This window comes from Thalassophryne amazonica, chromosome 18 (assembly GCF_902500255.1).
Source record: "Thalassophryne amazonica chromosome 18, fThaAma1.1, whole genome shotgun sequence".
Taxonomy (NCBI): Eukaryota; Metazoa; Chordata; class Actinopteri; order Batrachoidiformes; family Batrachoididae; genus Thalassophryne; species Thalassophryne amazonica.
Window position 1 is genome coordinate 74,115,819 of NC_047120.1, and position 9,936 is coordinate 74,125,754.

At 42.8% G+C, this 9,936-nt stretch overlaps 1 long non-coding RNA gene across 1 annotated transcript; it reads right to left on the minus strand.

Annotated features, from left to right (window-relative positions):
• Positions 1 to 4,167: 4,167 nt before the first annotated feature.
• Positions 4,168 to 7,318, minus strand: LOC117530698. The gene is made up of 3 exons (XR_004566425.1): positions 7,302 to 7,318; positions 5,877 to 5,878; positions 4,168 to 4,248 (listed from the first exon to the last, which is right to left on the minus strand). It is a non-coding gene; the product is annotated as an uncharacterized LOC117530698 (long non-coding RNA).
• Positions 7,319 to 9,936: the final 2,618 nt, after the last annotated feature.

The window sequence follows — 9,936 nt, forward strand, 5'->3', positions numbered from 1 at the left end:
CCCACAGAAACCCAGACTGTTGGTTCGGAACATCACACCACAGCCAAGTCTCCAAAGACCCACATCTTCCAACAACATGCTAATCTTTTTTGTGTTGCCAATTTTGTGGTTAAAATCAAGATTCTGGTGTTTAGCTAAAGGCCCTTTATCATTTCTCAGCTGACCTCAGCGTCTCAGAAGGGTTGTGATGATGACATCATCACAAACGAGTGCCAAGTGCTGCAGGCAGATAATTCCTGATATCATGGGATTCCATTTTCTCTTTCACACAAGCACTGCAACCCAGAGGTGCTGTGTGTGAGAACACAAGTCTGAAGTGTATGGACCTGAAACTAAAGGGACTTTGACCTGAAAAATCCAGCTAATGTCCAAGTGAGCCAAGTGTGATTAATGCAGGACAATTGCCACCAGGGGTACCAAAAAGGGGAGAATAAAGAGAAGGATTCTAGGGGCTGATGATTGACAGGGGCCCAGAGAGGCCCCTAATACAATTATAATACTGACAAAGTAATATAGGGGTGACCAGTAAGATTTCTTTTCATGGGGCCCAAAATCCATGGCAGTGCCCCTGGCTACCATGTTAGGGCCCTTTCACACACTTCAAAGACAGAGTGTGTGCTGTACGAACCCATCGAACCCTCTCGCCGCAGGTGTCAGCCAGATTCACACGAACATCTAACACTGCTCAGTGGCTAATGGGGATCTTATCAGTGGCTAATGGGGATCTTAATAAACTAACTAACTAACTGCTCACATGGCATTTAGAAAATGTATGGCCATTAGCGCTATTAGCATGAAAACAGTCAGCAGACAACTACTGTTAAGCTGGATGTGAAATTGGTCTAAGTTCCCCCATGACTGTGAAGTTGCCAAGTGCACATGTGGCATGCCAGAGTGTCGGCTCCCCCTACAACACTGCTGAGTGTGGTTCGCCCCCCTCCCCCCCACACACACAGGTGAGGCATCTCTCATCTGATCACAGAGTGCCATCTTGGTCTGTGCACTGAATGGACAGGGGGTAAGGCTGGCTGCCAACAACTGTTGAGACATCTCTGGTCTTGGACGTCACAGCAGAACACGTACCATGTTTTGACAGACGCACATGTGTGTGCTTGCTGTCCTCATGTGTAAATATATAAAAACATATATCGCTTTTGTGACGGGATGAAGAAACGGACCATCAGTTCATGTGGACACGCACTACGCGATCTGAATGTCATGTCTGTCTGACAGGACACGCGTGATGGGCCGTGAGGGCTGTGAGCGGCTCACCATGGGACAAATACGCCATTTTCAGTCATGTATCAGAAAAAATATGCCGTAACAAACACCGTTTGATCAGTTATCACAGCACTTTTTTTTTTCTTTTTAAAAAAATACATTTATGTGCTTGTTAATTTTAGCCATTTCATGCTCCTGTTATAAGACAGTGTAAGTAAGTAAGTAAGCTTTACTTATAAAGCGCCTTTCACAGACCAGGGTCACAAAGCGCTGCACATGGCATACAAAAATAATCTAAAAATAACATACGAAAACAATAAAATACAATATTAGGCTAAAAAGCTAACTTAAAGAAATGCGTCTTTAGTTGCCTTCTAAATGTATCTATACAATCCAGAGAACGAAGGGCACAGGGAAGCTCATTCCAGAGGCTAGACACCTTCGCTTTAAAAGATCTGTCCCCGCAAGTCTTAAAACGGGTCTGAGGAACCATCAACAGGTTCTGATTGGATGACCTGAGGCTCCTGGAGGAAGCATAAGGCTGGATCAGGTCCCTGATGTACTCCGGTGCCTGTCCATGCAGAGCTCTAAAAGTCAATACCAGGATTTTGTAATGAATCCTGTAGGAGACAGGCAGCTAATGCAAAGTATTAAGAATAGGAGTAATATGGTCCCTCCTGCGGGTGCGGGTAAGCAGGCGCGCAGAATTTTGCACAACCTGCAGGCGGGCCAACTCCTTCTTATTCAGACAGGTGAAAAGAATGTTACAATAATCCAAACGCGATGAGACGAACGCATGAACAATCATCTCAAGCTCTTTTAAAGTCACCATCTTACGGAGCTTAGAGATGTTCCGAATTTGGAAAAAACAGTTCTTAACCAGGTAATTTGTGTGCTGCTGCAGAGACATCCCTCCATCCAAAATGACACCCAGGTTACGCAGGCTGCTTTTGACCTTGCAGCTTAGGCTACCGAAATGCTGCTTAATTCCAGGTACAGCACTATCTGGTGCTACAATCAGAGTCTCAGTCTTATTGGAATTTAACTGCAGACTGTTCTCAGTGAGCCATTCCGTAATTTTTGCCAAACAATTTGTGAGAGAGCAGAGATCAGGTGGGTCAGTTGTCTTAAAAGAGCAGTACAGCTGCAGATCATCAGCATACAAATGATAGGACACATCACTGAACTGCTGGATCAGCTTGCAGAGAGGAAGGAGATACAACGAAAACAAAACAGGTCCCAAGACCGATCCCTGCGGCACACCCCACAGAAGATCTGCAGATTCTGACACTACATTGCCCACCATCACACTAAAAGTTCTACCAGTCAGGTAAGAGGTAAACCACTCTAAAACACAACCTGACATTCCAACCAAATCCCGCAATCTGTTTATCAGAATGCCATGGTCAACGGTATCAAACGCCGAAGACAGATCAAGCAGAATCAGCACAGAACATTTGCCAGCTGCCATCATCATGTCACTAGACACCTTCAACAGGGCTGTTTCAGTAGAATGAAACTCACGGTACCCAGATTGAAAAGTGTCATGGATGTCGTTAGCCTGCAAAAACGATCTCAATTGAGAACAGACTACCTTTTCCAAGACTTTGGCCAAGAAAGGGGTTGAAAGGGGTCGCACGGTGGTAAAGTTTCTATCCAGCTTACGGGTTTGAATCCCATGAGTAGCATTTATTTTTTAATTAAGCAGGGTTATTTAACAACAGGGTTCTGTATTACATCCCATTTTATTTATTACAGTGGTCCCTCATTTATCGCGGGAGTTACGTTCTAAAAATAACCCGCGATAAATGAAATCCGCGAAGTAGTCAGCGCTATTTTTTGCAATTATTATAGATGTTTTAAGGCTGTAAAACCCCTCACTACACACTTTATACACTTTACTCAAACAGGCATTAACATTTTCTCACTTTTCTCTCTTGTGTAAACACTCTTTTTTCTTCTGTGCGAGAAGGTTATAAACAGTCACACACAGAACACAATGCACGTGCTCTCCCTTTGCTCACTGCCTCCGGGGGTATGGATGTGGGACCCGCAAAGAATCCAAGTCCACTCTCGGTGACCACGGAGCTCTTCTGCGGCTGTGGTCAACATTCGCATCAAAACAGCGAGCGTAGTCTCTGGACCTGTTGCCAGATTTGGCGCAGCACAGCAGACAGGAGGGCGGTGTGAGTGGCCCGCTGCTGCGTTTAGGAGGCAGTGAGAGCAATCGTGGTGATGCCGACCGGTGCCGCGACTGGCCCGCCTGATAAGGATGCAGAACTCTGTTAAAAAAAAAAACATGCAAAATTGCACTAAAAAAATCTGCGAAACTGCAGAAGGCCGCAAAAGGTGAACCACGTTATAGCGAGGGACCACTGTATTTATATCAACCCAGTGATGTTTACTAATTATACAGCTGGTTTTTATTTAATTTTCCTCCACATCAGTGGCGCGATGTGGTGCAGCTGCTCGCATGACACCATCACGTGGATGACACCGTTGCGTGGATGACACCATCACGTGGATGACACCATCACGTGCATGACACCATCACGTGCAAGACACCGTCACACCAGGATCGTGCACGCCTGCCTGTCGGCTCGATGTTTTCATGGTTCGCTCATACAAACTGTTCCACCATGAGTTACCCTGATTTGTACTTATACGTACTATGTGCGAAGGGGCCCTTAATGACGTTTCTGTTAGACACGGATTGATATATTGGCTGGCCGATAATTTTGGCTGATATGAGCCTTTAGTGAATATAGTGGTATCTGTTTTAATTTTGCCAATATGAAAACTTTTATTTTAACAATACAGAAAAACACTTTGGCTGTTGGAAATTGTCATTATGTAGCTTATCCAGCAGAGGGCATTCCCACAGCATTGCAAATAATTCCATCAAGCATGGCTGGGACCACCATCACCCCTTCATTCTGTTAGTTACAAGAGACAGAGGCAATGTGACCAGCTGCCTTTCATTTTCAATCAGGGTGGTGGTTTACAGCAACAAGAGATGAGTGGTCGCTATGACACCAGGTAGGTGGGGCCAAAATAGAAGAGAAGTGTATTTTATGCAAATGCTGAGTGATGTGACACGGTAACTGCCACTCCAACTGAAGGCAGAATGTCATACATCAGTTGGTTGTTGGTTACATTAACAGTTAATTGCAATAAAATATGTAGCCTAAAATTTACTACTTTGTCATAAGGGTTTGATCATGAAATGTTAGGAATCATTGCTGTTTTTACATTTATATGTAAAAACAGCAATATTTGTTTGTTTGTTTGTTTTTACTTCTTGATATCAGTATTGCACATTAGTGAACAACAACAGAACAGCAGGGTTTGCTCATCTTATACCAGCAAGCTGTGATCCAGCCTCATTATTCCTCAGAAGCTCAGACTGATGTATTGGTCCACACTGATTGACTGCTGTAAAATGTGATGAATTTCCGTATGACTCCAGTCAGTGTAAGTTCACTTGCTAACAATAATTATTAGATATCATCACAAATCATGCAATAAAGACAAATGCAAGCATGTAAAAAATGATATTCCACCTTATTCCAAACCATACTATCACAACCGCCACTTTTAAGATGGTTTAACATGGAAATGATCAGAATTCCTCATATCTGGGTCCGTGTGTGAAGTCTGGCCCTGTGGTACGCAAGTGGCAGGCTTACATACCTGTCGCGAACTGATTTGTATAGTTGGAAATAATGCAAAAAATGACCCTATTTAGGCCAGACTTAAACCACGATCGTGGGCCTGGTACCCTGTGGGGTTCAAATCTATGTTGCTGGTCAGTAGATTCATTTGCCTTGAGCAAATGCAGAGTGGAAATGCCCTCATATTTGACATGATATTGGTGCTGAACCCTCATCAAAAATTATGTGGGAAAATTTATGGACATTTTTATTAAAATGCTCAATCATTCAGCTGTTTGTACTTGATATATAAGTATGAATCCCTGATGTGACATACATTATGTTTTGAAATATTGTAATTTATGGACATAAATTACACGATGGTTTTAGTGCTTTTGGATCTTAGTGCTGCATTTGATACTGTGGATCATCATGTTTTACTTTGGGATTACTGGAAGTGTTCTTGCTTGGTTGACGTTATACTTGTCCAGTCGTTCTTATTGTGTTGTGTATAATAACACTATTTCTGGCCTTGGTAAAATGAAATTTGGGGTTCCACAGGGGTCTGTGTTAGGCCCCTTGCTTTTCTCACTTTATATAGCGCCCCTTGGGCATATTCTGCAGCATTATGGGATTGCCTTTTATTGTTATGCTGATGATACTCAATTGTACATGCCGGTAACTGTTGGCAATCTTGCCCATATAAAACCCTTAGAAGATTGCCTTATATCTTTGAGAAGTTGGTTGTCTAACAATTTCCTACTCTTGAATTCTGATAAGACTGAAATGATGGTTCTTGGTCCAGCCAGACATCGGCATCATTTTGACCAGCTGGCGCTTAATTTGGGTTCGTGTGTTGTGCATCATACGGACAAAGTGAGGAATCTTGGAGTACTTTTCGATCCTACGTTGTCTTTTGGCCCCCACATTAGAGACAATGGGCCTCATGTATCAACGTTGCGTACGGCGATATTTGAGCGTATATGGGGTGTACGCCAAAACGGCTGCGCTACTTGACATTTATCAATGTGGTCGTTGGCGTACGCTGCGCTGAAAATATACACCAGGTTGAGAGGTGGCGTAAATTATACACCAAAATGAACCAGCGCTGGAATCCACATAAAAATGAAGATGATCACCATGATAAACAGTGCCATTATACAAATCAATGCATATGTTACATAAATAACACTTTCCTGATTATACTACATAATAATCAATATAAATCCCACTGTTGTGGGATTGTTATGGAGCACGATCCGTGGCTACAGCGCTGACAGGAAGGAAAGCGCTGCTCGCCTTTTTCTCCAGACTTCGAGCCTGGAGCCAGAGCAGCGCTGAGCTTAACTTCATGTGGTGTGATCGTTTTAGACAATGAAATTGATCATTACAACTGTAGTTTCGTCATTCCCTTAATTCACCCGTGCTGCAACCAGGTTTTGTCGTCTCCATTCGGTTGTCACAATAAAATAAATACAGAAATACATTTAAAAAATAAAGAAATCTGAAACATTAGGCGTGTTTTATTAATTGAGCGAGCAAATATCCAGATGTCAAGAATGACTGACATGTGAAAAGAGAATACAGTGGTCCCTCGCTATAACGCGGTTCACCTGTCGTGGCCTCGGAGTCTCGCGGAGTATTTAGTCCAATTTTGCATGCCTTTTTTTACAGTGTTCTGTGTTCTGCGTATCTGTTTATAAGAATCTTGTTGCCCAGAAGAAAAAAGAGCGCCAACAACTACTCATAACTGTGTTTGTCACACGGAAACAAACACCTGTTGCAGCGAGATGTGAGTGGGAAAAGGCGCGGCGTCAGGGCGCAGAGGCACAATCAGTGAAATACTGGTCAGTCACTATTAATCATTTCTTATGTGTCCGACCTCATTCGTTGATCGTTAAAATTACTTTGTTAGTTGTAAATGCCATCATAATTATTTATAGGAAAACATTCTATTTTTATTTCTCAAACAAATGTTTGGGCCTGAAAACAGTTTGGTCTTATTTTCCTACTAAGGTTTGAACTTTGTGAGAAAATGTTCATGCCTGATTGAGAAAGTGTATAAACTGTGTAGTGAGGGGTTTTACAGCTTTGAAACATCTATAATAATTGTAAAAAATAATGCTGACTACGTCGCGGTTTTGTGTATTACGGGCTATTTTTTAGAACGTAACTCCAGCGATTAATGAGGGACCACTGTAACACTTTATTGATTATATACTACAAAACAATTGATACGACAGCCGCTTTTGACGCTCTATTGGCACGCGTCGTGATTGGTGGAGTTCTTTTTCATTGCCGTCTTCCCGGCTTCCATGTCATAAAATGAGGGTGTGTCTGAAGCAGAGTCTGAATATTTATGGGCGTGTTTATTATAATTACGACCGTTTCCACCCGCCGCATTTATCAAGATCACTTCAGGTGTACGCCAGAAATAGGCAGGTGCGCACTGCTTGATACATGTCACGGCGACTTTGGTGTATTTCAAGTTTATGCCGTAAATTTACGCCACAAGTGCGCAACATTGACACATGAGGCCCATTACGAAGACTGCCTTCTTCCATCTGCGAAATGTGGCGAGGATTCGTCCCATCCTGTCTATGGCTGATGCTGAGACTTTGAAACATGCGTTTATTTCTTCCAGACTGGATTATTGTAATGCTTTATTTTCTGGCCTGCCGCAGTCTAGCATTCCAGGACTTCAATTGGTACAGAATGCGGCTGCCAGACTTTTGACACAAAGTCGAAGGTTTGACCACATTACTCCCATTCTGGCATCCCTTCATTGGCTACCAGTTTCTGCCAGATTGGATTTTAAAGTTTTATTGTTGGTTTATAAAATTGTTCACAGACTGGCACCTTCCTACCTGGAGGACTTGGTTAAGCCCTACGTACCTGCGAGGCCCTTGCATTCGCAGGGCGCAGGGCTTCTGTGTGTTCCGAGGATGATCAAAAAGTCTGTGGGGTATAGAGCTTTCTCCTACCGTACGGTCCGACTCTTTGGAACGATCTACCTGCTGTTATTCGGCAGTCTGACACGGTGGAGACTTTTAAATCAAGACTGAAGACCCACTTTTTTAGATTGTCTTATCATTAATTTAATTTGTTTTTGTGTTTGCTTTGTAATTTCTTTTTATTCTACTGTGTTTTATCTTTTCATTGTGCTTTTCTTGCTTTTTATTTTTATGTTAAATTAATTTGTGTTGTTATGAATTGTGTGAAGCGCCTTGGGGTGACTTTGTCGTGAGTTGCCGCTATATAAATTAATAAATTGAAATTGAAATTCTTCAAGTTCTTATAAAATTTGATGTGGACATTCGCTGTCCTCTGTTGGTTATATGAAGACCTTGACATTTATCCGACCTTACTGGTTGCCCAGAAAAGTCATTCTTTCCTGTCCAATACAACCTTGTTGTTGGGAAAGAGTAGTGACACAGACCCACGATAGGGGGCGTAAATGAACGGACAATAGATGAGCCAAAAATACAACACTTTACTGTTCTGAAATGTGCACAACGAAATACAAACAAATGCAGAATTTGGATTATAGTCAAATGTACAAAGGTGACGTGTGGCCAGGCTCGAGGATAGGAGACGTCCGTCCAGAGAAGAGCCGGATCCCACACGATTTCCACTGCCACCGAACCCGGAGAATACTGGAGCCGCCAAGACCGGAGTCCCCAGGTGGTCACCGTCTCTGGCTGTCAGATCTAGTACTGCTGGCAGGAAACAAAAACAGAAAACGAGGTGAGTGTGGTGACACTCAGCAACTCCTTGCACACAGTTCAGATAATGCAGGTGGGAATTACACCTCCACCTCCGCAAATACGAACACAGTCTTTCTACAGATCTGATACAGACGCTTGTCTTCACGGGTCAGGAAGGGTGTGGCTTGTCACCCTGTCGTCCGTGACCAGCTCAGCCTCTAGCTGACACAATCTACCAGGAACTCCTGTAGAGAATCAGACAACGATTACGTGCGATACGGCACAGATTAAGGCTGAGGAAATTATCTCCGAAGGTAGGCGATATCTCGGCAGCGGGGTGGAGATGTCGTCCGGCTTTTATGGAGTGGTTGATGATGTGGAGATAGGTGACAGCTGTCATGAGTTGATGAGTGACAGCTGTCACTCCCGGCTGTTCCTGTGAGGCGGCAGCCTTGTGCCTGAAGCCCGCACTTCAGGCAGGGCGCCCTCTGGTGGTGGGCCAGCAGTACCTCCTCTTCAGCGGCCCACACAACATTTTGTTGAACAGTTTTTCTACTTGCAATTAAATAGGGCAACTTACAGTCTTGAATATAAAACTAGAGCTATAAAAATAAACTATAAAGCCAACATCAGTTGTATAATTGCAATAAATTAGTGATCTACAGAAACTGTTTGATATGTTTCTCCATCTATTTCTCCATCATGTTGATTGTTAACACCTGGGAATTCAGGAGTTTTAATGAAATTACCTACGAGTACTTTTGTTTTCTGCGCAGAAACAGAAAAATAACTTTATAAGTTCTGATTTGCAAATATATTTTTTACATGTATGTAAATGTCTGAGCATATGGCAGCTCTGGACGCACACTTCTCACATACACACTTTTTTAAACATTTTTCTGGAAGCTCTCAGCCAGCGCACACTGTTGTTCTTCCAAATAGTGTCAGTGTTTGTTCACTGTTACACAGTAAAATCACCAGTGTAAAACTAACACTGACAGTGTTGATTTTACTGTGTAGAAAAGAGAGTTGATTTGATTAACTGAAGACTGAACTCATTTCTGTACCATCATACGTGTTGCTTTCTATTTGTGAAGGTGTGAAACTGAAGACGTGTGGAGCATATGGTGTCAAGACTTTATTTATTTCCAATAATTATGTCTGTTGCTGTAAGGACTGTGCTCAGGCTTTGGTTTTTACATGGTGCTGTACTGCCCCCATCAGGTCACATTTGTAGCTGCAGCTTAAAAAGAACATTCTCACGTTTTCAGGTCTGTAGTTTGAAAATGACATGGAGTTTCCCAGCAGAGCTGTTATCATGTTGGATATGTCTCAACATGACGATGTTTAAAATC